The following is a 25,968-nucleotide window of genomic DNA, read 5'->3' as shown; positions in this document are numbered from 1 at the left end:
AACAGAGGTAAAAAGACAATATGATAAGGGTTTTTGCAATGTTTTAAAGTTTTGATACCCGTTTTTTTTTTTTTTTTATTTCAATTTAATTTCCATAAGCCCAAAAATACAAAAATGCTATGGGATAATTCTTCTCTGTGCTTGTGTGTGTTTGGTTTTGTATGTGTGTATGTGTGTGTGTGTGTGTGTGTGTGTGTGTGTGTGTGTGTGTGTGTGTGTGTGTGTGTGTGTGTGTGTGTGTGTGTGTGTGTGTGTGTGTGTGTTCGTTGATGTCTATTTTGCCTAATAGCTCTAGAATACATGAATAAATATTCATGAAAATTAGTATGGCGACTAGTGTATCTGATATAGGGAATTAAAGCTATTAAATTATCTATGAAAATCGAAGTGAGGTAATTCCCCTTTAACCTACGTCATCTATCGTTAGATAGGTTCATTTTCGATGAAAATTTAATTTTTTACTATTACTAATAATAATTTTCATCGCTAATATTCAGTACATTAGTGATGAGTAAATTTTGTTTAATTTCCTACCCCTACCCGCATTTCTTAAACCGAAAAATGATTAATTTAAAAGATTAAGTTTAAACTTGTTTATCATATTAAAACAGAATCGCTTATATAGAGTCGTTTAGAATTCGGAATAGACGAAGTACCCATATTGTATTTTTGGGTTAGATTTCCCCAATTCTTTTTGTTTAGATAATTTGTTCTTTATAATATTAGACGGTTTTTATTCAAATTGGACTAAAATATTCGGTGAACGCATGTAAGGACTATAACTCGACCCACGTATAATCTACAAAAAGTTTGCTAGGATATTTTTGAAGTCTAAAATTAATAAATTTTCCTTCTCTTTCACCACCTGAAAACAAAATTTTCAATTTTTTGACAAATATATTAAGGGAATTTCTGTAAAAAAGTTGCCAGCTTCATATATATATGTACATTCGGAGATAAAATTAAATTGATTCCTCACAGTAAATCAAATCAAATTTATTCATCACCAATATAAAGAAAAAAATAACAGAAAACTTACTACAATATGTAAATAAAAATAAAATGTTACAAAAGTAACTATAAATAGATAAAACAAAAATAATAAAAATTTGGTAACAAAATTTAGGTAACGCAAAGGCGGACCAGTTTAGAGTTTACCATTCCGAATTTTTGAATCGATGCACAAGAGCATTTTACTTCAAAATATATTTTTATTATGTTTTAATAATTGTATTTATGCCTCAAACTAAATAACAACCCAAAATAATTTACAAGTAATTGGATACGTGCAAACTGCGACCAAAATTTTGTTCCGTAACTGTGTTACTATAGAAAAATAATTTAACGTCATCGCAAGATGATAACCACATTTTTAGCTAATTTTTAAATCAATACAGATTGCTAATGCCTCTTAGGTTTAGGATTAATTTGTAATAAATACGTAGTGTATTATAGGTAAAAAACTATAACGGTTTTATGAGCTATAGGAATAGAAAAATAATGAGTATGACGAGTGTTAAGCACTTCGTTTTTTAAAAGAATACTATTCCCGCTTCTGGCATAAAAGACATACAACTTTATAAATATATAAATACCGTAAAGGAAGTAAATTATGATCCTTAAATAATGTAACAGATAGTGGCATATGTAATCTGAAAGCCAGAATTTTAATGATATGATTTCGTGCTGTTAATAAAGGTTGAATTGTAGATAAATGGGTTCCTCCCAGGCATGCAATTTCATAGGATAAAAGAGACTAGACCGAAGCGAAATAAAGACACCTCAGTATAACCTGAGAGCAGGAATTCCTAATCAAATAAAATTGTTTTATAATGTTCATCAATTTATTACATATATAAATCTTTGACATGATCTCTCTACGTCAGACAGGAGTCTAACATTAAACTAAGCATTTCATTGTATTAACCCTATCGATCCGCATACAAGAGCAGTCGATATCACTGGAGTAACTTACAGAATGATAAATTTTTAGAAGTTTTTTACGCAAATTAAAATGCATGCATTTGGTCTTAGGGCTGAGTATTATTGACATTTTAGCAAACCACCACCAGCTTAGTTTTTCCAAATCCTGATATATTGATTAACACTGCTTATATCAGCAGCATAACAAAACAATGTCATGTCATCTGCATAAGCAATTATCTTCCCTTTTAGATCGGCATTACAGAGACCGTTAATATAAATTAGAAAGAGTACTGGAGCCAAAACTGAACCCTGAGGAACACCAGCGGAACACTTATTTTGCCATCCGGAATGACCACCTGTTCCCTATTACTTAGTCACTAAATAAATAAGGCGCAACGTCTCACACCCGCAAAACCAAGCGCCTCAATTATCTATCCGTGATTTACAGTCAAAACCCTTAGTTAAGTCAATAAATAACACTGCTGTTGATAAACTTTCATCAACAGAACCGTAAACATACTTACCAGCCTTAAAAGAGCGTGCTCAGTACCAAGACCCTTACGGAAACCGAACTGATTATTACTAAAAAATTTATTTTTATTCAACAAGTTAATTAAACGAATTTTAATGTACTTTTCAAACATTTTAGAGTAAACGAGTAAAAGAGGTCTGTAATACTCCAACTTATCGCGGGATCTTCTTTCTTAAAAACCGGAACAACAACAGCTCTTTTCATCGCCGTGGGGATTTCACCCGTGACTAGCGAAAAATTACAAATAAATTGAAAAACATTTACTATTTAAAATGAAGTTTGTTTTAGAATGGAAGCAGATATGCCATCATCACAGTCAGCATTCTTGCCATCCATTTTTTTGATAATAGTTAAGTATTTCATCGCCAGAAAGAGCGAATCCCTAATATTATCGGTTCAGAAATACTCATTATAATTAGCCGTGCTGACGGCGTCATTTATAGTATTTAAAAGGTTAGTAGGTAGAATTAATCGGTCTGAAACATTGATAAAAAAATTATTAAATTCATTAACAAATTCGGTCTGAAACATTGATAAAAAAATTATTAAATTCATTAACAATAGAATGCGAATCATAGACAGTAGTATTACTATCAAGAAACAGAGATTCAATACTCGCTTCAGCAGTTCTCCTGCCGAGCAAATCATCGAGGACCCTCTACCATTAACGAGTGTCAACCTAACCGTTTTATAATTTATTTTTAATATTTGTCTTTAGTCTTACACAAATCTGAATGTAATTTATTCCTGAACGATTTGTAGTATTTTATTAATTTCTCATTCCACTTGTTTACTCGACTTGTTTACTTGTACTCGACAGTCGACTTGTTTACTTGAAAGACCGCTATCAATCCAAGGTTTGAGAGGTTTATATTTACTACTTGTGGGAATGATTTTATTTTTGTTTATATGGTTAAGACACTGATAAAACTGTCCTAAACTGCGGACGAAGATAGGGATTGAAAAACAGTTTCCTATGCCTCATTCTGTAGGACAGACTTTAATAAAGATAGAAAATCAATCTTTTTAAAAAAGTTGTTATTATGGATACTATTCACAGAATGGCAACCACTGTTACGGACAAAATTCAAATTAAATCCAATTGTAATGTTACGATCCGTAATACCCGTATCATCCGTACATATATGACACTGAAAATTAATATTACGGACAAATCTAACTAAAACACGGTCGATGCAGTATCGGAAACAGATGTAATTCTTGATAGAGAATTAATAAAATATTCAAGGCCAAAACGATGATTAAAAGTTTATACTCAATAATATTCGGGTTAGTGGAATCGTAGGAATTCTTAATACCTACATTCATATCACCAGATTACAATTATTCAGTTTAGATAAACATTCCTGCAGTTCCGATAAGAATGCAATCGTATATTCATGAAGTCTACAAACGGCTAACAATAATAAATTCATTTTATCAAAAGCAAGTTTTATGACTACCCAATTTGCTGTAGTGAAATCCACGTGCAGCGCTTGCGATGTTAAAGTTTTTTTAATAAAAACCATAACACCGGTTGAAACACCATGATTAATACTATTAAAAAATGAATTAAAATATCAATATTAAACAAATGTGCCGCATAATCAAACAAACAAATTTCAGTTACGATAATTAACATCAGTTAATGCTTGATTTCATCTTTCACATTTCTCCTAACAAACCTAGCAAACCTAACATTCCCGCTGGTGGAGCAAACTCTTTATTACGTTTTTGCAGTCTTTGAAAGCATCGATTTCGGTTATGCTTATATTAACCTAAACCCACTTCGATCCGCTTAATTATGCTACACATATTCTCATTTGGTTTCTCTGATACTCCAAATATTTCAATACTATTAGATCTTCAGTATCGTTCCATACCTACGACCCTTTCTTCCAACCGATCAACCTTCTGCCTAAAAACTAACGTTTTCTGCCGTTAGAGACTCGATTTTTGCCAAACAAGAGTCAAGTTTATCATTATTATCTTTAATTACTGTATTAATTTGAGTGATTTTTTCATGACAATTTTCAATCGAATTACCAAGCTGTTTTTCATTAACCTTAATGTCTCTTAAGTTCATCTCTGAGCGATTTTATTAATTTGCCGGTTATGTTACAGTTTTTCAAAATCGATTCAAATTTCACACTTTCACGTCCTACATTACGCGACAAGCTACACGAAACCATGATTTGCTTTCTTTAAGCGAGAAATCAACATCTTCTTTATTCGTATTGACGCAAGCGCCGTGAAACAACCGCTACATTCAGAGCAGTAAATTTTTACGTCGTTATTACTTACGGGTCGACTTCTTTACTTGCAAGTAAAGCGCTTCGAAATTTTTAAACATCAAATATATGAATAACTGAATACAAATGCAAGATATAACAAGATATATATTTTGTATATTTATATACAATAAAAAAAAAGGGATTCTGTATTAGTTTGCTTGGCATTTCTCCCGCCACCGCCCAATTTGGTCGCTCTAAAGCACAAGACCGAATGTCTGTGCCACAAACGGCTACTGAGCCTCGAAACAGTTTAGCGTCCAGTGTCCTAAATAGCTCCTAGAGCTTACCTAATAGTATGAGCGGACTAAGCGTGGTGCCATACACCACCGGCTTATGCACCCCAACCGCTCACTGTCATATATTTGCTAAAATGGGTAGGCGCACCCCGTCAACTATTAAAAATATATATGATATCCATAATAAAATCTATCTCGTCTAGGCAGCAATTCATCACTGCCACGCCTAGGTCGCTGAATGCCAGCAAGTACCTGTCCACCATTTTATAGCGCTTGAAGCCAAAATAATTGGCTGGTGGTCAGCCATACTCAGGTTACGCACGGCAATGCGGTAAGTTCCCCGCAGACGCACAGCTTATCAGCTGCCAGGCGGAACCTAAACGATATTGGTTCAAGTTAGCGTGGTTGGTGAACACCGGGGCACCCATTGCCCTTAAAAACGAGCTTGAGGCATACCATCCCCCCCAGATCCTGCATAAATTTATACAAGGATCTACCCTTAGGTGTTGTGTCCCATTCCAGCTGCCATGCTTCCATTGCGAGGCTCTGCAACCTCTTCCGCAGGCAGAAGACGGGCAACTGAACGAAATTTAGATCCGGTACTGGTCCGGCTCGAAACCGCATCCCAAATACCTCGGCCTCCTGGCCTCTTCGCAATTTCCATATAGCTGCCTTACTTTCACCACTAAATCGATTGGGAGAGCCTTTCCCAATACGGTGGTCGCCTCGTAGGAGGTTGTTTTAAAAACACCAGTTCATACAATTAAGTCTCTGCGCTGGGCACTCCTTAAATTTTTAAGAAGTGTTTTATTCATGTGTAAGATGTCATGCAATGTAAAATATATTACGGATGTTAGCCCCAGATTTAAATTTCCAACGCGACGCCGCATAACAGAGACGATCCACAAGTATGCGGTGTACCGTCAGATGGATGTCGTCAGCGAACACGAACAGTGCATCGGTCCGAGTCATGAGATGTCCATGAATGTCCACGAGTCGACTGCGTTCTATTCGCAAAAGGCAAATAATAATCTCCTCCCTCTCGATGGCAACTCCTGGATGAAGAGTCCCACGGTGATATAGTGTTCTTAACTGGATGAATTTTATCGTCTACGCCAGCATTCCATTCGCTTCGCCGTCGATCACGAACCACCCTCTTCAGAAAATAAACGAGTTTAGAGAAAGGAGGTTGCAAACAAGCCTCTTTGGTCGCACTATCAGTGCGTTCATCGCCTGAAATTCCAATATGGCTGGAGATCGAACAGAAACTGAGACATTGAAGAGATAACAGACTGTATTTCACGGTAAACAGTGTGTCTTGAGTACAAATCACCGATCGCCTGCGAAGCACTCGTAGTATCTGAGCAGACAAGTACCTGACGGAATGTCGAACTAAGTGTATAAGGCCTTATTAATAGCATACAGCTCTACGATGAAAACACTGGCGATGCGGGAAGACTAAACGTGTATGTTCTGTTGGCAACCAAAAAATCACAACCGACAGAATAATCGTATCTAGAGCCGTGTGTATAAACTATAGCATCAGGATTTACGTTATTTACAATATTAAAAAAATGTTTCTCATAAGGTAACCGGATTCGTGTCCTTTTTTGATATCGACCAAAACTAAAGTAATAATTCACGTGGGAAGGCCGCCAACGGGAGTAATAACGTTGAGTAACAGGAAGTAGTGATGGTAATAGAGCTAAGAAAAGCCGATGAGCTCTGATGGCTAGAGGAGTAGTAGATCTTGGCCGTTATCGAATAACATGTTGGTTGGAGAACACCGCATCAAAAAAAAAGGTAGGATGATTTGGTTGCGCTTTAATGCGAGCCACATAGCAGCATATCACTTGGTTTCGTCTCTTCCAAAGAGACGGCTCACCGCTGTCCACTAGTAGACTTACCACGGGGCTTGAGCGAAACGCACCTGTAGCAAGACGGATAAATGAATGATGGACTGCATCGAGGATCTATAGAACTGCAGCCTGTGCGGAAGAATAAGCCACGCTACCGTTGTCTAAGCGGGAACAGAGTAGAAGCGCAACACGCATACTCGGATCACTCCCGGACGAGTATCAGATAGTACTCTCAGCATTTCTAGCACTTTTAGACGTTGAAGGAAAAATATCAGAAAGTATTACTAGAAGAAAAGCTGGCTGATGATGGGCAAAGTAAGGCCTTCAGAACCAAAACTACAATATTATGCTCTTTCTTTTGCATTAACTCAAAAAATCCTTTTAAATAAAATGCTGGTTAAATTTTTAATAATAATTAACAGACCCGAGATTTAAATTAAGAGGTAGAACGTTTTTATTTTAATTTTACTAAAAGTAGATATTTTATTTCAAAGATCTCTAAGTTGAATCCTGTGTATATCTAATAAGACGGTGGTTTTATTTTTATTTTGAAACAACATTTTATTACGTATTAAAACCCCTTAGCGAAGTAAGAGTTTTTTTTAAGTAGTGAATTAATGAACGAAATAACTTATTACGTAGGGAAAATATTAGTGAAATATTTACGGTTGAGTTAACAGAAGAAGGTGGAGCATGAAATAATTAAAATTCTACATACGTACTCGTATTCATTAATGATTTATGAAGGTGCGTTTTAAAGTAATATTAAAAAATTTAATTATTTTTCCGAAATACTTAAAAATAAACTTAAATAATTCCTTTTCTTTCTAAAGAGTTATTTTTCTTCGTGTAAATAAAATTGATACTTTATAACTTTTTAACTATATTATTTAAAATAAATTAAAATATTAATCGAATTATAAACTGGAATGACTTAGTTTTTCGTTATTAATGTTTAAATATCATAAAAGGATACTTACTTATATATATGCTTACTTAGCGAAAAAGTTCATAATTATATTTATAAATGTTGCCTTAAATCCTTAATGCATCATTATATGCAATATCCTACTTCCTACTTATTTAATTTTAATGATCTATATCTCGTGGAACTTATTAAAAAAAAAAAAGAATATTTTAATCTTAATTAATGAAGATTCATTTTTCCGACAGATATTGGAGTAATTTCCCCAAAATGACTTTCTAGAGCACACTTATTGAATTCTATATTTTATTCTTTTTAAATAATGAATTTTAGTTTTATATATATAAATATATAATTTTAATATTCAGACTATAGCGTGATGTAAACTGATGATTCTGTTATACGTTCAGACGTTTGTTTTAAATGAAATGTTTTGACAGAAAATTTTCAAAAAATGTTTTACAACCGGGCGAAGATTAGTATAAATACACCAGAAGAGGATAAAATATTATTTATCGTAAAAATAAAAGACGCGATTTGTAAAAGGAATGAAAAAAAACCGATCACAGAACTTAATACTTTAGATAATTTCAACGTTAATTTTATTTTTAAAAAGCATCATCAAATGTTTTTTACACGATTGCCCAAAGAGTGTAATGTATTTAGGGTGTATGTATGTTCTACCGTAGCAGCTTAATGGTTGAAGCCGATTTAGATGTAAGACCCCGCGTTGGAATCCTTACGTTACCTGGAGTGCCATAGGCTAATAAATACAATATATATATATATATATATATATATATATATATATATGCATAAATACAATGTATATATATATATATACATTGTATTTATGTATATATCATTCATACTATACACACATATATATTATATATATATATATATATATATATATATATATATATATATATATAATTAAAAAAATAATTATGGTACTTACGAATACTATATACAAAATTGTCACCCACACACTCTAATTATCCTATATTAGTTATCACTTCTATCTTATATTAAAGAACAATGTTTGTTAGCAATGATTTTTTTTGGCAATCGTGTTTTTTAATTTTTAATATTATCTCTTAAGTCTTAATTTGTTTATTGTTTTATTGTCGTATGATATATAACTTTTGTTTCCCAGTTGAACGCCTTGACCGAACGAGATTTTTGTAATTAAAATTATATTATATCAAGAAAATAATTATGAAAAAAAAAAGAAGACAATGTTTAGAAATATAATCTGGTTCCTGTTTGACCCCCTTGCCCGATAGATATATCATATAATATTTTTAATTTCAGCTGCAACTCTTGTAAAGTGTCAGAAATTACAAAACATTTTTTAATTTTTTTGGTCCGCTCCAATAAGACTCCCTTTTTCTTTAAAAAACAAAAAATGTATCATATCGTCTACATGGTTTTTTCGATTATGAAAACAAATGCTTAAAAAAATGTATACTTTTTAAGTACGGGTAAAATCAGCTGTCTTGTTTTTTGTTTTCCGTAAGGGGAGGAAAAAGCTCTGCCAGCCGTCGCCAGGCCCGCTCTGACGGCAGTGCGGGACTCTCACCCGCTAAAAAACCTATCCCTCCAATCACGCAGGGGCCGGAACTAATCCCTATGGCATGTAGCCCCCGCGTGATCATCCGGCTCTCTTCTATCCGATTCGAAACGACCCCGCGGCGTCCCCTGGGGCGATTGACGGACGGCGACTCCAGAGAGCTCCCGCCGCCCAGCCCCAGAGGCTGGCCCCACGATCATTCGTCTTCGGACTCCGTGCCTCGGTTCACCCGTTGATCCATATTCTGTCAAAATCTCTTCTCATGCGCCTTTTCACATATCATGGTGGAGACCACTGTCAATACTTTAACCCACTTGTTCCTGCTGCTAAGCATTACTTATTATATTGCTCGCGTCCACTATTCCTTGCTCCACCAGTCCGACTCTGAAATCTCCCCATCTTAGGCAGGAGAACACCACATACTCCGCGGTGTCCTCTTCCCCGCAATCACGACATTGGTTGGTGATGCTCCTACCCGTCCGTTGTAAGTAAACAAGAAAACACCCGTGGCCAGACAGGAATCGGGTAAACTCGAAGTTCGTGTCTCCATGGCACCTTTCTGCCAAACTTCTAACATCTTATCAAATATGCTGGGATTTGTCTAGCCCCGAGTTCGCGGAAAATTACATCCCACGGGATCCCGTTGAATGCATTCCGTATATCTATAAGCATAACTGCAGCAAACTTCCTTGTCCTCCAGGTACCTTGGACTGTAGTCCGGACTATGCCCATCACACACTCCAATGCGTCTAACATCACATCAGTTTGATGTGCCTATATATCAATATAAATAATTATCAGAAGTTATTAATAAATAAAATTTTATGTACTTCTCATTTAAAAAAAAATGTGTTTATGTAATTTAATAGGCGTACAAGGAAGTAATTTGGTGCCCGCATCATTATTTTATGTTTGTTAGTAAGTAACCGTAGGCAGATGCAGCAAGTAACAGCAGCATAGCTGTGTTGGTTGAGCCGGCACTTTGTACACTGTCGCACCCGTCCAAAAAATCAAAATTTAAAAAAAAATTGAAAATAGCTTTTAGAATTTACTTGAAGAGTATTTTGCAAGTCCAAATCTACTGAATATCTCATTTTGTATAATCAGCAATAGAGAAAATTTGCAGTCATTGTTCGAAATTTGTTTACCCCTTCGAAGGTTCAATTTTGTAAACTTTAGAAATCGATCTTTATATATTTATATTAATATTACACACACCAAAAACCAAGCTGATATCTTCATTCGTTACCGAGAAATTGAAAAAAAAATTAATTCTATTATTATCTCATTTTAACGCTTTAAATTCGGCATTTCAAAAAATCCTTTCTTAGTGTCCAATTACACTGGAAGAAGAACATGCATACACATTTTCATCAGTTTATCTTTAGTAGTTTTTTGCTGGGCGTTGATGAATCAGTCAGTCAGGACAAGTCGCTTTATAGGTACAGATATATACATACATATCTAGGGCTATGTATAAACGTTTTGGGGCTCGAAAATCATTAAAACTTCTAGATAAATTTGACTGCAATATAGATATACTATAGAAGTTTATCTGAAGTTTTTGCAAGGAAAAATTTGATTGAGGTTCAAAAGATTTCAGCGGGGCATATTAGAAGCACGTTTCGTTATGATGCTGCAAGATGGAACGTTGACGTTTCTTTATCTGCCGGTATTTATTGTTAGCAATATTAAATCAAATCTTTTAAAATCTATCTTTTGCTAGTGCGTATAATCTCTTCAGCCGAGATGTAATTTAATTTTTCTCGATCAACACCTCTTTCGATCAAAAGAAAATCATTTTACAATAACGGCATCAAAATGTTTTAAAAATTATTTTACAAACTTAAACTTTAAAACAAAAATTATTAACTAATAAATTATGAGACGAACTCTATCTGAGATATTTCTATCTAATAAAAGATAATCATTAACAATATCAGGATGAATTGGTATTTAACATTTTTTTCTAATGTCTATTGTACTACCTTAATGTTATCGATAGTAAAAAATATTGTAAGCTCAATAATGTAGACCGCTCGCCTACTGTTATGAACAGCTAGCTGCCTTTAAGTCGATGCTTTCTTTGACTGATCATTTGGTTGCAACAGTTATTTTACAACATGTTCTGCGCGATATATTCACTGGCGAAAAATATTTATTTAAAAAAATCAATTCGTTCTTTACAACATAATGCGGATGCTCATGATGTAACCGTTAAGGTGACTTGACGTAAGTTCCAAAAACTTAAGATAACAAGAATCTTGTGCTCATATTACTAAGAAAAGTGAGTTTTAATTCCCACTTTTCATCGAAACAAATATACTGTTGGAGAATAGAATACTAAGTTCAACAGAATGAAAGAAATTTTCAGCTTACGACCGATCCCTTCTCTCCGTTACCAGAGGGACTGACTGTATTTTATATTCCAAATTATTAAAATAAACAAACCAATACCTTCAAAACGGTATATTACCGGTAAACAATTGTTCTAATAAAACCCAAATTTGACGACTAAAATAACTAGTATGATAGTATAGATTAGTTAGTATGTCATATATTTTTTTAATCTTATTCATAAATTTTACAGACTTGAAATCTAATAAGAAAGAGCGCTTTTTTTTAAATGTTTTACCAAATTTTTTTTTTAACCAAAGTTCATCAGGAGAAAGTTTTCAATTTTATTTGGATATTTGTTTTATGTATGTTCAACATACATAAACACGTTGACCAACCTTAATGATTTTGGTATCATTTGGCAGAGGAATTTTCCAAGTAATTCCCGTGGAAATTTGATTGGGATCTGGCCAGTACTGGAGGAATAATGAAAATGATTTTCTGTTTACTCATTTTTACACGTAAGTATGATAATTTCTCAGAAACAATTTGACGAATTTTCATAACTCTTTTTTTATTTGTTAAATAAAATCTCACATTATTTTCAATCGGTACCGGCCAGTACAACCTCAGTTCTGGCGAATGAGATCATATTCGTCATAATTTTCACCTACTATGAGCACTATTTATTCAAGATCAGAGTCACCGATTTCGATTTTTCCTTTTTGCTTTGTTTCAATGCAGGGTATTCGTGCCGTGTGCCGGTAAGATTTCTGCTTTTGCGACGTTTACGCAAACTAGAAGAGTGTTTGGTAGTCGACCCACAATTATTATAATTAAATGTTTAAACCTTCATAGAAAAGAAAAATCTGAAAATCGAAAACTAAGAGCATGAAAAAAGTGTTAAAAACACGGTATGAGGGTGCGCAACTTTGAGCTTTTAAAAACTTATAGTTTTTATTTCAAATAAATCATATCGTTTTTAGATATACTCTCCAAACACTTGTAATATACAGTAACTCAAACAATATTTACGTATATTAAACAATATTGAATAAACAAAGAAAAAGTAAATGAAATTAGTTTTAAAAGGATTTCAGGATTTCCAAAATTATTACTCTTTAAAAAATTAAAGAAGAATAATTTATCATCCAAACTTTGATTACTTTTTACATAAAAAATAACTGTGTAAAGTTGGATTAAAATCCACTCGTCTATTAAAATGCTTTAATTATAATAATTTAATTTTAAATTTCGTAATGACAAATTAAATCAAATTCCTATAAGCATTTAAAAATATTTTCTATTTCTTAATATCTTGGTTCTTTAAACGTAAATCGACTAAATTATAAAATTACTTACTAAAAAATGCAGTACAAAATTTAATCGTAATATTAAAAATGTTATTAAAAAGTAAAATATTTTCAGTACAAATAAATGTTATATACTATTTCAAATAAATGTCTTCGGTTTCATTAATTACTTATTTTCTTTAAAAACTATTTAATTATGATCTTGAATCTGGCACGGGGGCCCTCTACCCAATGCCGCTAAGTCCCGCCCCTCCGCTTCCGTTACGTTTCTACCATTTCTATTTTACTACGCTTTTACTTGCATCGTGCTTTATAGTTTATAGTTATCCTTTTCCTTATAATATAGTAGTGTCAATTGTTTTATGTTTTCATTTTGAACTTTTTTCCTATGGTTTTTAATCTCTGTTTTAAGTATTTTTACACTGCCGCCTTTTATTATGAAATATTTTACTTTAAGGTTGTTTTTTAGTTATCTGTTAATAAAGTCTTTTGGTTCTTTAAATGTTTATTTACGACTTGTAAATACATATTCAAAAATATAAGACGTGATAATTTTCGAGATGGGGGCCCTCCACCCCAGAATATCGAAATGGTTTTACCATTTCTGTTTTTCTTTTCTTTTACTTGTATTATGTTATTTTTGGTTTAATTTATAAATACTTTTATCCTTATATTATAGTGTCAACTGTTTCCTTTTTGTACCTTTTTCCTTGAATTTTTAGTCTCTTCAAATTTTCTTTAGATTGTTACCTTTTATTTACGAAATAGTTTAAGTTCGTTCCTTAGTTCTCTTTTAATAAAGCCTTGTTTGTTTCTTTAAATGTTTATTTACAAATTACAAGTCCGATTTCTTGTTTGTCTTTGTTTTAAAACCTTTATTTTGAACGATTAAGAAGCGTTTCTTTTTCTTAAGTGTTGTTAATCAACAGATTAGTCCTTTTCCGATGAGTTTTCTTTCTCGTTTTCTGAAAATTAAACTTTGATATTTAAATTGTCTACGTTAGGTCTTTTCCTTATTTGTGGCTTTTGATTTCTTTATTTAATTATAAAAGCTCCTTTTTTCTTCTTATGTAACCAGCAAACTTGTAAGCTTGGTTATGGTGAACTTGTATAAGTTTTTAAGCGGACTTCACAGTATATATAAATTTTTCGAGAAAATACAATAACGGTAAGAATAATATTGGAAATGTCAATGATCAGAATATCATATGATACAAAATGGCAATTACAATTAATGTTAATAGTAATCAATAAATTACGGAAAAACTGAAAATTTATTGCGTTTTGAAAATATAATCGCTTGTGTTGAATCTAAAAATTGTTTTCAAATACGTAGTTTTTGGATCAGCATCAGGAATACTGAATATAACATTCAATATGATGTAACATTTTTTACATGAAATTACAGGCAGTACATGCAAGCATCATAAAAACCTGGCATGTGTTGTTAAGCACGTAAATAATGTGTTTTGTAAAGATGAAAAAAATCCGAGGTGGTAACATATACCAGGTGGGTTGAAATTCAGTTTCCACGCTTACTAATTAGAAAATAGTTAATACAAAAGAGAAAGGTTTTTATTATTCCAATTCACATCGGAAGAAGTGTCCAAAGCGTTGTCCTTCAGCTATTATGCATTCACGCGACATTTAACCGATGAAGTACATATTTTTTCTAATAAAGTTTTATCAAAATTTATAAAATCAGGCCATATAATTAACAGCTTGAGATGTTTCATTTCATTTGTACTTAAAGGAAATACCATGTCTTTTTTGTTTCCACAGAACGAAAACTTGCAAGGTATCAAATCACACGAACGTGGTAGCCGTCGTTCATAAACAACAGCTAAACATTCCTTTGTGGCCTAAACATTCATAAAAAGTTTGATCAAGGTAATGTCTAATTTGACCCCTATCTTGCTTAACGTAGGGATAGCTGATATCGAACAAAGGGTTGTTTAAAAGCTCAAAAATAAAATTAACAGCATCCGTTACGATTTCATAATCTTCATTGCTTGTTAAACTTCTGTAGAATAAATAATTTTCTGAGAATATATATATATATATATATATATATATATATATATATTTTATTAATTCCGCGATGATACCCATAAATACATTAGTACCTCTTAAAAATCATGCGAGTCGGCATAGAGATTGAAGTTATATATTTCATAAAATTAAATCGGTATGATAATTTAGTATAGATATTTAAAATAAACAAACGTGAAAGAAGATAAAATGTTTTATTAAATATGTATGAGAAGCTGTTCATTAATTACGTAAGCCACATAATTATTTTCTTGTACCTCTGGTTGTATTAACCGATCGCTTAATTTGGTCTAGCTATTCGTTGTGACTCGTTCGAGTTAACTGAGAATATGATATTAAAAAAAATAAAACGGTTCAGGGAGTTATAGTTAAATACGAAGTCTTCTTGATTAGATAACTATACCCGGTATTAGTATAATTATACTCAATATCTTTGCCGACGAGTTTGAATGTTATTAGCTCGTTTCATAATAAAGGTAAATGACACTCAACACCACTAGAACAAAATAAAATATAATAAGTAGAAGTAAAAAATAACGACGAAAAAATGTAAACAAAAAAGAAAAGCATAGGTATTTTTTTTTTTTTTTTTTTGTCTTCAGTCATTTGACTGGTTTGATGCAGCTCTCCAAGATTCCCTATCTAGTGCTAGTCGTTTCATTTCAGTATACCCTCTACATCCTACATCCCCAACAATTTGTTTTACATACTCCAAACGTGGCCTGCCTACACAATTTTTCCCTTCTACCTGTCCTTCCAATATTAAAGCGACTATTCCAGGATGCCTTAGTATGTGGCCTATAAGTCTGTCTCTTCTTTTAACTATATTTTTCCAAATGCTTCTTTCTTCATCTATTTGCCGCAATACCTCTTCATTTGTCACTTTATCCACCCGTCTGATTTTTAACATTCTCCTATAGCACCGCATTTCAAAAGCTTCTAATCTTTTCTTAAGCATAGGTAATAAATTTGAAATCAAGGGTCGAATAGATAATGTGCAATACTCGCATACGACTTTACTACAAACACATTAAGAACGTGCACTCAACCTTCTAATGCACGATTATCCAACCTTTTTAGCCCACGACCCCGAGAAAGTAAAAAATAAATGATTTTTTTTTTCATAAAATGGTTTCATATTGTTTGCGTGTATTGTAGGCTGATTTCGCGACCCCCTTTCATATCACCGCGAACCCTAGATTCGGAAACGCTGGTTTAAAGCAATAAAATGCGTTTAAGATTGATAGAACTTGTAATTTCTTTTGAAGGAAGATTTATTATATCTACAAAGAAAAATATATTTATAAAGTTTTTTTACGAATAAATCAGTAAATGAATGAATCTCCGATGAAGTCTAAATATTAATCCCACCCAGATCTCGGTTTATTTAATAATTAAAGACGTTTATTTAAGTAAGAAAACTTACAAAAGCAATTTAGGAAAGAAATTTCCTTTTTTAATTACTTTTTTATGATATTTACAACGGTTATGATTTTTTTTTATTTGCAAAAAAAAACCACCGAAAAAACGGACTAGTTAAACTTTTATGAATATCGGATGTTCTTCAACATGTAGGAATTCACCCGCTTAAAAAAAAAACTACGTATAAATAATTAGAAAAATGTTGCTATTTTATGAATAATTTGTTCAAATTTCACGAGCGTAAAAGATGCGAACAATTTCTTCATCTACTCTGACATATATCCTTATTTTATAAAATTTTTTAGTATCTTTAACTAAAGATACATAAAAACGGTCGAGAAAAACAAAAACATTTCTATCAGTTCATTAATTTCCCTCTGGTATACGTTGTTATGTCAGGGAGAATAAAATGCGAAAGCTATTATTCGAGAAGATATTAAAGAAAACAAGATAAAGAGTGACAAACGAACAGTCGCAGAGAGAGAAACAGAAAAGGAAAACATAAGTAATTAAGTCGTTAAGTTTAAATTAAAGCGTGTACCTAAAAAAAAAAACAAACACGGTAGAGACAATCCATTAATCTTTATTACTCTTGGCCTTTACTTACTCGTCCCTAAATACGGTATAAAAAATAAATATAGTATGTTATTCTCGCGTTATATATCTTTGTCCATGAATTTGAAGGGTAATAATTCGCTTTATAATAATAATAAAAATTAAGGGTTGTCATATGTTATTCCCCTACATAATTTTTGTAAAACTAAACAGTTTCCACTCGTTATGCAATTTTTTATTTTCAAAAAAAATTTTTAAAAATAAAAAAATGTTTCCCGTTATAACTACTTTTCAACTTGATTGCAATTTATGCTCGAGTGAAAAGCACAAAATATATCTAAAAATATGACCTGTTAATTACTTAGTAACCGATACCGTTCAATTTTCTCCTTCGATTTGGATTTTGTTTGGCCGTGCTATTCAACCGCAATTTATTCAAGCAATAGCTATTTGAATGAGGACTGTTTATTTTTAATAAAACCTTCTTAGATGTAAAAGAAAACATAATCGTCACAATCACTTCGACAATCACAATCACAATCGACTTTGTGTTTTACATCGATTATGTAAAACACAAAGTCATCGCATAATCTTAGGAAGCAATAGTAAATACATACTCTTAAATTACGTAATTTAACCGTATTTTCTCTTTTTGCAGCAGTTAATGACAGGTATTTAAAAACGAATTTTTCCAAATAACATTTCGTTGCCGCCGTAATAATGAATATATTTAAGGTTTAAATATACGTCTTTTTCATAAAACAGTTAATCAAAACGAATTTACTAGTTTATCTTTATTAAATAAATAACTGTTCTTAAGTTGAATAGCGGAAGATAACTAAAACATCGGTTGTCGAATAACATGGAAGCTGGAAGAGAGGACAATGAAAAATAATTACTTATTAAGCATTAATAGCTTATCCTATTTATCGATTTATAGCGCTTATTTATTTAACGAAATTTTTAAGTTTTTCACATAAGCGTAAAATCGTGTTGTTATTGGATTATAATCGCGTTATATCGAATCTAATGAATTTGAGACTTAATACGTCGTTTCATAATAAACAAAAATTAATGTTAATTTCAACTTTTGTGGTTGCGTAGTAGGAACATGAAATTCAGCACAGATGCCAAATGAGTATTGAAATATTAAGTCGATCGATCTTAGAGGTGAGGATCTTAATTGTTTTAGAGCTTTGGTTATATGTTTCCATAACGGATTATTAAAAACTCATAAAACTTGGAAAAAATATTTGTTTAAGTAAATTCTAACTTCTGTTAAATTATGGCCCCGATCCGACAATGAGGTAAGGTGGTACCCAAAATAATAGACATGCCCCAAATTAAGCCAAGGTATTTCTGTATATGCTATCTTAATAGAATGAAGATTTAGCCTCCTACGGACAATTTAAGGCTGTACCGGATTTTACATTTTATTAGACTTCTTTTAATGTTATTAAACAAATTTTATATTTAAGCAATAACTGTATGTCTCCTTATAAGGAAATCCTACAACGGTATATTAATTTTGAAGTAGGTAAATATTGCAACATTCCAGCTCCTCTGTTAATGGTGAAATACTGCCTGAAGATTTGGAAACGCTCTGTAATCCGTTGTCTTAAATCTATTTCCAAAATAATTTTTCATTTTATATTTTTTAATTGATTTTGTCGTTTTTAAGTAATAATAATTAAATTATTTAATATTTAAAGACTTATGGCATATTTGAAATAAGAATCTATGAAGGTTGAAGCTCGGAAAGTTATGCGACTCTCTGCCGACCTTTCAAGTTATAAATGTATCAAACATGTATGATTGTTTCTTAAAATTAAAAAAAGGAGTAATAAAATGTTGATAAATACGTTACTTTTGATAGATTAAGTGACAGGAGGAAACGTGTGTTTTTTATTTCCTTGTACAAAGTAAAGGAAAAGGAAGTATTGTGACCGCGAAAAAAATTTCAGTTTTCAGATTTCAACGGGAATATCCATTTTGATCATCCTCGGATACATTTTGACTAGTTTCGGCGTGACGTCTTTACGTACGTATTATGTATGTGTGTATGTACGTATTTCGCATAAATCAAAAACGATTACCGTTGGATATTGAAATTTTGGATTTAGGACTGTTGTAACATCTAGTTGTGCACCTCCCTTTTTGATTGCAATCGACTAAGCCAAAAGCGTCCAAAAGAGCCCAAAATCCAAAATTATTTTGATTTTGGGCTTTTTCTTAACTGCAATAATAAGTCCTCATTGAGAGCTTTTCAACGATATATCATAAGTGTACTTATTTTCATTGGTTCCAGAGTTATAGCCCAACGAAATTTTAATTTATGAAATATTTGGATCTTAGAAGGGGAAGGCACATCAGTTCGAATCAGAGTTCATCTCCTTTTTTTCTTTTAACTTTTTTTTTTTAATTTAAATCTATTGATTTATTAATAATAAATAAATATATATATCAGAAGTTATTATGAAATAAAATTTTATGTACTTTTCATTTTAAAAAAAAAAGTGTATATGTAATTTAATAAACGTAGAAGGGAGTCATGTGCGGCTCACATTATTTTTTTTTATAATTGTCTTAAGGAATAAATATAAATTTTGAATCAGTCGTGAGGTCATTAAAATATTTTTCCTTTACAAATACGACATCATAAAAATTCTACAGAAATTCAGAGAAAATAAATAAGCATGTACTTTATAACTATTATTATTATATCCCTCTTTATTTATATATATATATATATATATATATATATATATATATATATATATATATATATATTTAAACAAAATATTTTCTTTTTTTTAAGAAAATAAACCCAGAAGTACATACTTATTATAAAATATGTTTTTTTTCAAATTTACTTTTTCCTATTATTTTATTTAAGTGATGGTTTGTTGCATTCTACACCTTTTTAACACTACCGGGTGCACGGTAATCGTGTATTTGCGCGTTACACAATTTGGTTAATGTAGCTTGACATGTGATCAGGATAACTTAAGAGAAAAAAAAAGTCAAGCATGTCGGTCACTTCTCCTATTAATACCGTATCGGATTTCAACATAATTCAGTTTAATTAACAGAATATTTAAAAAAAATAAATAATTACACCAAATACTGAACAACCCATTCAACGAAACTCATCGAAACTCATTCATCGAAACTGATGTAAATAAACTGTTGTTTATTTACATCATTTTTTTTTTTTAATTTCACTGGTTACTATTGTTGTATAGTACAAGAGTGATTAAAAACGATTTCACAAATTTAAATGCATATAAAATCTCTTGAGACAACTTGCAGATTCGACTGAGGTCTCATTTAATAGAAACACACATCAAGTATCTCACCCAATATTCACTTTGGTTCGATATGGCTTCCATTTGTAATACGACTTACATCCCATCTGAAGTCGATTTCATTCCATTCTTTTCGGACAGCAAATCAGGAGTTACCTCTGCAGCTGCGGCGTTTATTCGAAGTCTTACCTCAACAAAACCAGCAGGTGACGGTGGTACATAAACCCGATCGAATATCATGAATCGAGTATCAAGAAAATTTCGCTTTCTAGGTGGCAGTGAGGAGGTGCCCCGTCTTGCTGATAGTAATGGCGTCCATCTTGATTATAATCGTCTAACTGAGAAATTAGAAAATGTTAAAGCACGTCCAGATAAATGATACCGTTTACGGTTGCCTCCTGGAAGAAGCACGGGCCGTACAGTCTTTGTTTGATTAGGGCACAAAAAACATTGAACTTAGGGCTATCACGAACGTGTTGCGAGTTACACGAGGGTTTTCACTACCCCGTTTTCGGCAATGGGTGTTCACCTTGCCGCTGATGTTAAATGTTGACTTATCACTAAAAATTACATCGGCTAAAAATATATCGTCGCTGCAATTTTATCCATCATTTCCACACAAAACTGCAGCCGAGGAAATTTATCTTCTGTAATATATTTGCTTGTTAGTTTTCAAGTGCAATAGTTTTTGTAATACGCTCCAAACAGTCGTTTATGGAATTCCAGTCTCACGTGACCCACGTCGAGTTTATTTCTTCGGACTACACGCAAAGCATTCTCTGAGTTGTTTCACAGCAGCTTCAGGGACGCGTGGGCGTCCTTGTGATTTTGTATGTTTAACGGAACAACCTGTCTCAAAGGTTTGGTGCCAAGAGTAAATTGTAGGCCTATTAGGAGCCTCCCTACCGTATTCTCTACGAAAATTACGTTGAACTGGAATTGTTGACTGCAATTCGTGAAACCAAAACACACAGCGTGCGCATTCAGTACCAGTGAATGTATCCATTTTGAACAGCACTGGTGGCCAAATTCGCTATTAATGAACTACGCGACGAGTCAAAACTTGATGTGTTTTGCTATGAAATGAGACCTCAATCGAATCTGTAAGTTATCTAAATAAATTTTTATATGCTTTTAAAGTCGTGAAGTCCTTTTTGAATTACTCTTTATTATAAATGGAATTTTCTTACACGTTTTTATATTTTCTCAGAATTCATAAAAGTTTAAAATAATGTATATAAATTTCACGGTATATAAATTTAATTTTTAAGAAAAATTTATAACTTTCATATTTTACTCAAGAACATATTGTTTGTAGCTTTTTATAATACAATAAAAACTAATAAACGGAACAAAAATGCAATGACAACGATATTGCTATTATAATTAACCGCGACGCAATAAACAAGACAAAGAAACTTGATGAGAAGTATAGAAAAAATAAACAAAACAAGGAGAATTGATTATAACATGCAACACTAAGACTGTTGTTATTTTATAATTTAAAATATTAATAACAATTGACAAATGTGACTTGGCATCTTTCCAGTTAATTGTTAGTTCCTTGTATAACAATGTTCCAGGAAATGTGAAAGTCTTGCCTATTATTATTTGTTATTAGTATTACTATTATTAATTAATTATTGAGTTAATAAAGGAAAAAAATACGATAAAACAATGCGATACTATTTTTTTAAAATTCTTAGTTCCTGTTTGTTCCCAATAAACTACATCCTATGCAATTTCTATTGGATATAACTTTTACTTATTAAAACTCATGAAATTATAAATTCCCTGTACTATATATTATATTACTAGTAAAAGACTTGTTATTCAAAACCGGTCAAATTAAGTATAAAAATCAGCGTTACACAAGAAGGAAATACGACATACTATGAGTTAAAAAAGAAAAGCCTTGATTTTTATTTACATCTTACGAACCAGTTAATGAAAAAAATTGATTTTAATTCCGTGTAAAAACTTGTTTTTTTTTGGTTTTTTTTTTTATAACGTGTATGAAAATTAGACTTTATAAAATCCATTAAAAAATACTCTATTTTACACTTTTTTTCCTCAGTTATGCAATTTTAACGTTATATAACTTCACTAAGGTATTGTAAAGAAAATTCGCATTTAAGTTCTGAGTGGATTATCATTGTTCATCCCCCCGCATTTACTAAGAAGAAAAGAATGTATAAAAATATAAATAAAAAGATTTTCATGTTTATATGTTTAACATAAAATCAGAATACGTATTCAAGGTGTTGTCCTTCTGCCATTATGGAAGCGTTTAATTACACTTTTTTCCAATAACATTTTATTCCGATTTATGAAATCAACTGAATTTTAAATGGACAATTTGAATAAAGTCGTTTTGATTTTAAGAAAATATAATGACGTCGATTCCCCAGAATGAAAAACTGTAAGGAGTCAAAACACATGAAAGTAATATCTACTAAACTATTCCCCGACGACCAGTCCTTTCAGAAAAACTTTTATCTTGCTCTCTAAATTAAAGAACATTGTAAGAAAATGTTCCATCTTTTTCCCAATAAAGAGATGGTTGATATCAATTACAGGTTGTTTAATAGTTTAGGAATAAGATAACAATACTTTGTTTTACATCAAGATAAGCTTCTGTACTTCCTTCGAAAAAATAAGATCTTAATAGTTTTTTGTTTTTTTTTGTTAGCCCACACCAAACATGAACTTCAGATATATATAGGATCTTCCATTTTCAACGCAAAAAGCAAAATAAAGCAAAAACATTTGTAAAATACAAAACAAATCCTTTTTTTATTTTGAAGCTTATAACATTACATTATGTTTGAAAAACAATATCATTTTTATGGCCTCAACGGCTTTCCTTGAAGTAGTCACGTACATCAAAAACTTTTCCGTGACTTTTCGCACATATCAGCTTGATTTCCACTAATAACTCGTCGAATATTTGCTCTCAAGTCATCAATTATTAGTGGTTTGTTGCTATGGATTCATAACTTAACATAAACCCAAAGAAAAAAGTCTAAGGTAGCCAAATCATATGATCTTGGTGGCCAATTGATATCACTATTTCGTGAAATTATCAAATAACCAAATTTTTGACGCAATAACTGAATTGTTTCAGTAGCTGTATGGCATGTGATATCATCCTGGTAATACCGCATCTCATTGAAATCAAAATTTTCCAAATTTGCAAACAAACACTCATGAATCATAGAATGAATGAATCATAAATGATTCATGAATCATGATATGAATCATCATTTGCTGAACGTTATAGGTAACGTTCAGTATCATCTCCTTGCTCATTTTCGAACAATAAAAATCGCCCGATGGTGCCACCACCCCACAATCCACACCAAACAGTGATTTATTTTAGGATGTAATGATTGCTGTTGAATCACTTGTGAATTTAAATCATCCCAAATGTAGCAACTTTGTTTCTTTAAAAAGCCATCATGACAAAAATGAGCCTCATCTGAAAAGATGATTCTTGAAAATTTGGAGCCAATTCGAGCTGCTCAAGAGTTCAATTAGTAAACCGTCTACGCAAAGAATGGTTTTCTGGTTTTAGTTCTCGAGTTAGTTGAATCTTATACGGGTGTAGACCAAGATCTTGACGCAAAATGATGTTGTTGAAGAAAGACTCAAATTTTATAAACGATGTGAAATCAATGCATCGCGTACACGATCCACAGTTTCGACACTAATTGAAACTTTAAGATTATTTCCAGTATGCGAAACCAAGCTTCCAGTTTCTCTTAAAGTCGTATCCCACTGACGAATAGACTTGTATGTAGGAGGATCGACATTTCATTCAGTTCGTAAACGCCGTTGAACACAACTGATTGAAACTCGACTAACAAAGCATACATTGAACCTTCTGTTGTGAGATCCACCTCTGGATTAATAATGGTAAAAATCGTGAACGAGTCGTTCCTCCGATTCGATTCTTTATACCGAACGAAAGAATCACGAGAATCAGTTTGCGGAAGAAACCGATTCTCTTTACGATTCTCAGCAATGAACTGGATAAGCGATAGGAATCTAAATCTTTCTCAGTTACGATTCGATTCGATTCACAGCAAGCTTTCTTAAGGAGTCGAATAAGAGTTGAAAAGAGAAGAATCGAAGACATTTAGTAGGTATGCATCAGTCGAGTGGAACAGGAGTATGAAGATAGATGAACCGCTAAATATGGATGAAGAAGAGAAAGAGAGCATGCGCATTACAGTTTACATTACTGTTAGTGGTGGCAAGGAAAAGAATCGTTGAATCGGACGAACGATTCATTTTTACGAATCCTTTCTGAGAATCGAAAGAATGGATTCCTGAAAAAGAATCGTTTATCCCACCACTGATCTAGACTAACTACTGTTGACTACAACTGCATTGCGAGTCGGCTTGCCTGCACATGCGTATTCCGCTGACCTTGAGAGTATACAGAATAATCTTGGAAAAACAAATATTTTCTGTCGTTCCTGAGCCTACGTTTAAGAGATTACGGCGACTGGTTTTCTAAAGATAGGTCATTACTTTTGGATACCTTTAGTCCAGAAGCTCTTTACGAACGCCAGTATCATTAATACAGAAACAAAATGAACTGAAAAACAACAGAGTAATAATTAAATGATCTGATTACTACCAACTACAAAATCAAAACTTCCCAGCTGTTAGAGAAGGATGTAGCATTTAAATCTGCACGCAATGGAAAATTGATTTTTATCGCACCGTGTTTATTAAAAACAAACGTTTTTGGTATTTTATATATATATATATATATATATATATATATATAAAAATATATATTTTACCATATCCAATTGTTAGTTTTAATACTGCAGCCAATTTTTTGCTAAACTTCCTAAATGCCTCGTTTTTTGTAATAAGCCATAGATTTTAACAGTACTATTACAGTAGGTACATATTTTTATGAAGTCAGTTAAAAACAGGATGAAAAATGTTTAAGAAGAAAGAAGAATCTCTATTAAAATTGACGAGAATCCCAATCGTCTCTTAGAAAATACTACCATTAGTCGATCACGTAAATAGAATAGAGGATAGACTTATGTATTTACTTTTACAGCTGTTTTATTGTATAGTAAAATGAAACGACTGTACTCTTTTCTAAGAAATGACAGATTCAAAGCAATTTAACTGAAATTGTCCTTTCTTTTAGAACCCTTTTTATCCAGTTTTTTTTTTAACTTAAAAAATATTTTAAAATTCCTATCATTAGTCAAAGGCAGTGTAGGTCCTTTTAAAAATGTTGCTACCATATTGTTATTGACTAATAGAAAAAGGTTTTCAAACAAATAAAACACTGTTCTTAAACATTATTTTAATATACGTAATCTATTAAGGAAGTAATGGAACGTTGTAATCCCATAAAGCCGATAAAAGGTTAATAACACTTTTTAAATGTAACTCTCCAGGTTATTTGTAGAGGCTTTCTCACAAGTAAACTGCAACTCAACACAATAAAACAGAATATGAAGCATTTTAATCGTTACATTATACATTTTTTTAATAAGCTGGTGCGTAAGATAATGTAGTCCTTATTAAGAGTGAAAAAATATTAACTCAACCATAATTATCATAAATACTTTTTTAACTATGACGTCATTTGA

Source organism: Lycorma delicatula, chromosome 4, assembly GCF_047948215.1.
Source record: "Lycorma delicatula isolate Av1 chromosome 4, ASM4794821v1, whole genome shotgun sequence".
Lineage (NCBI taxonomy): Eukaryota > Metazoa > Arthropoda > Insecta > Hemiptera > Fulgoridae > Lycorma > Lycorma delicatula.
Note: the sequence above shows the minus strand (reverse complement) of the source record.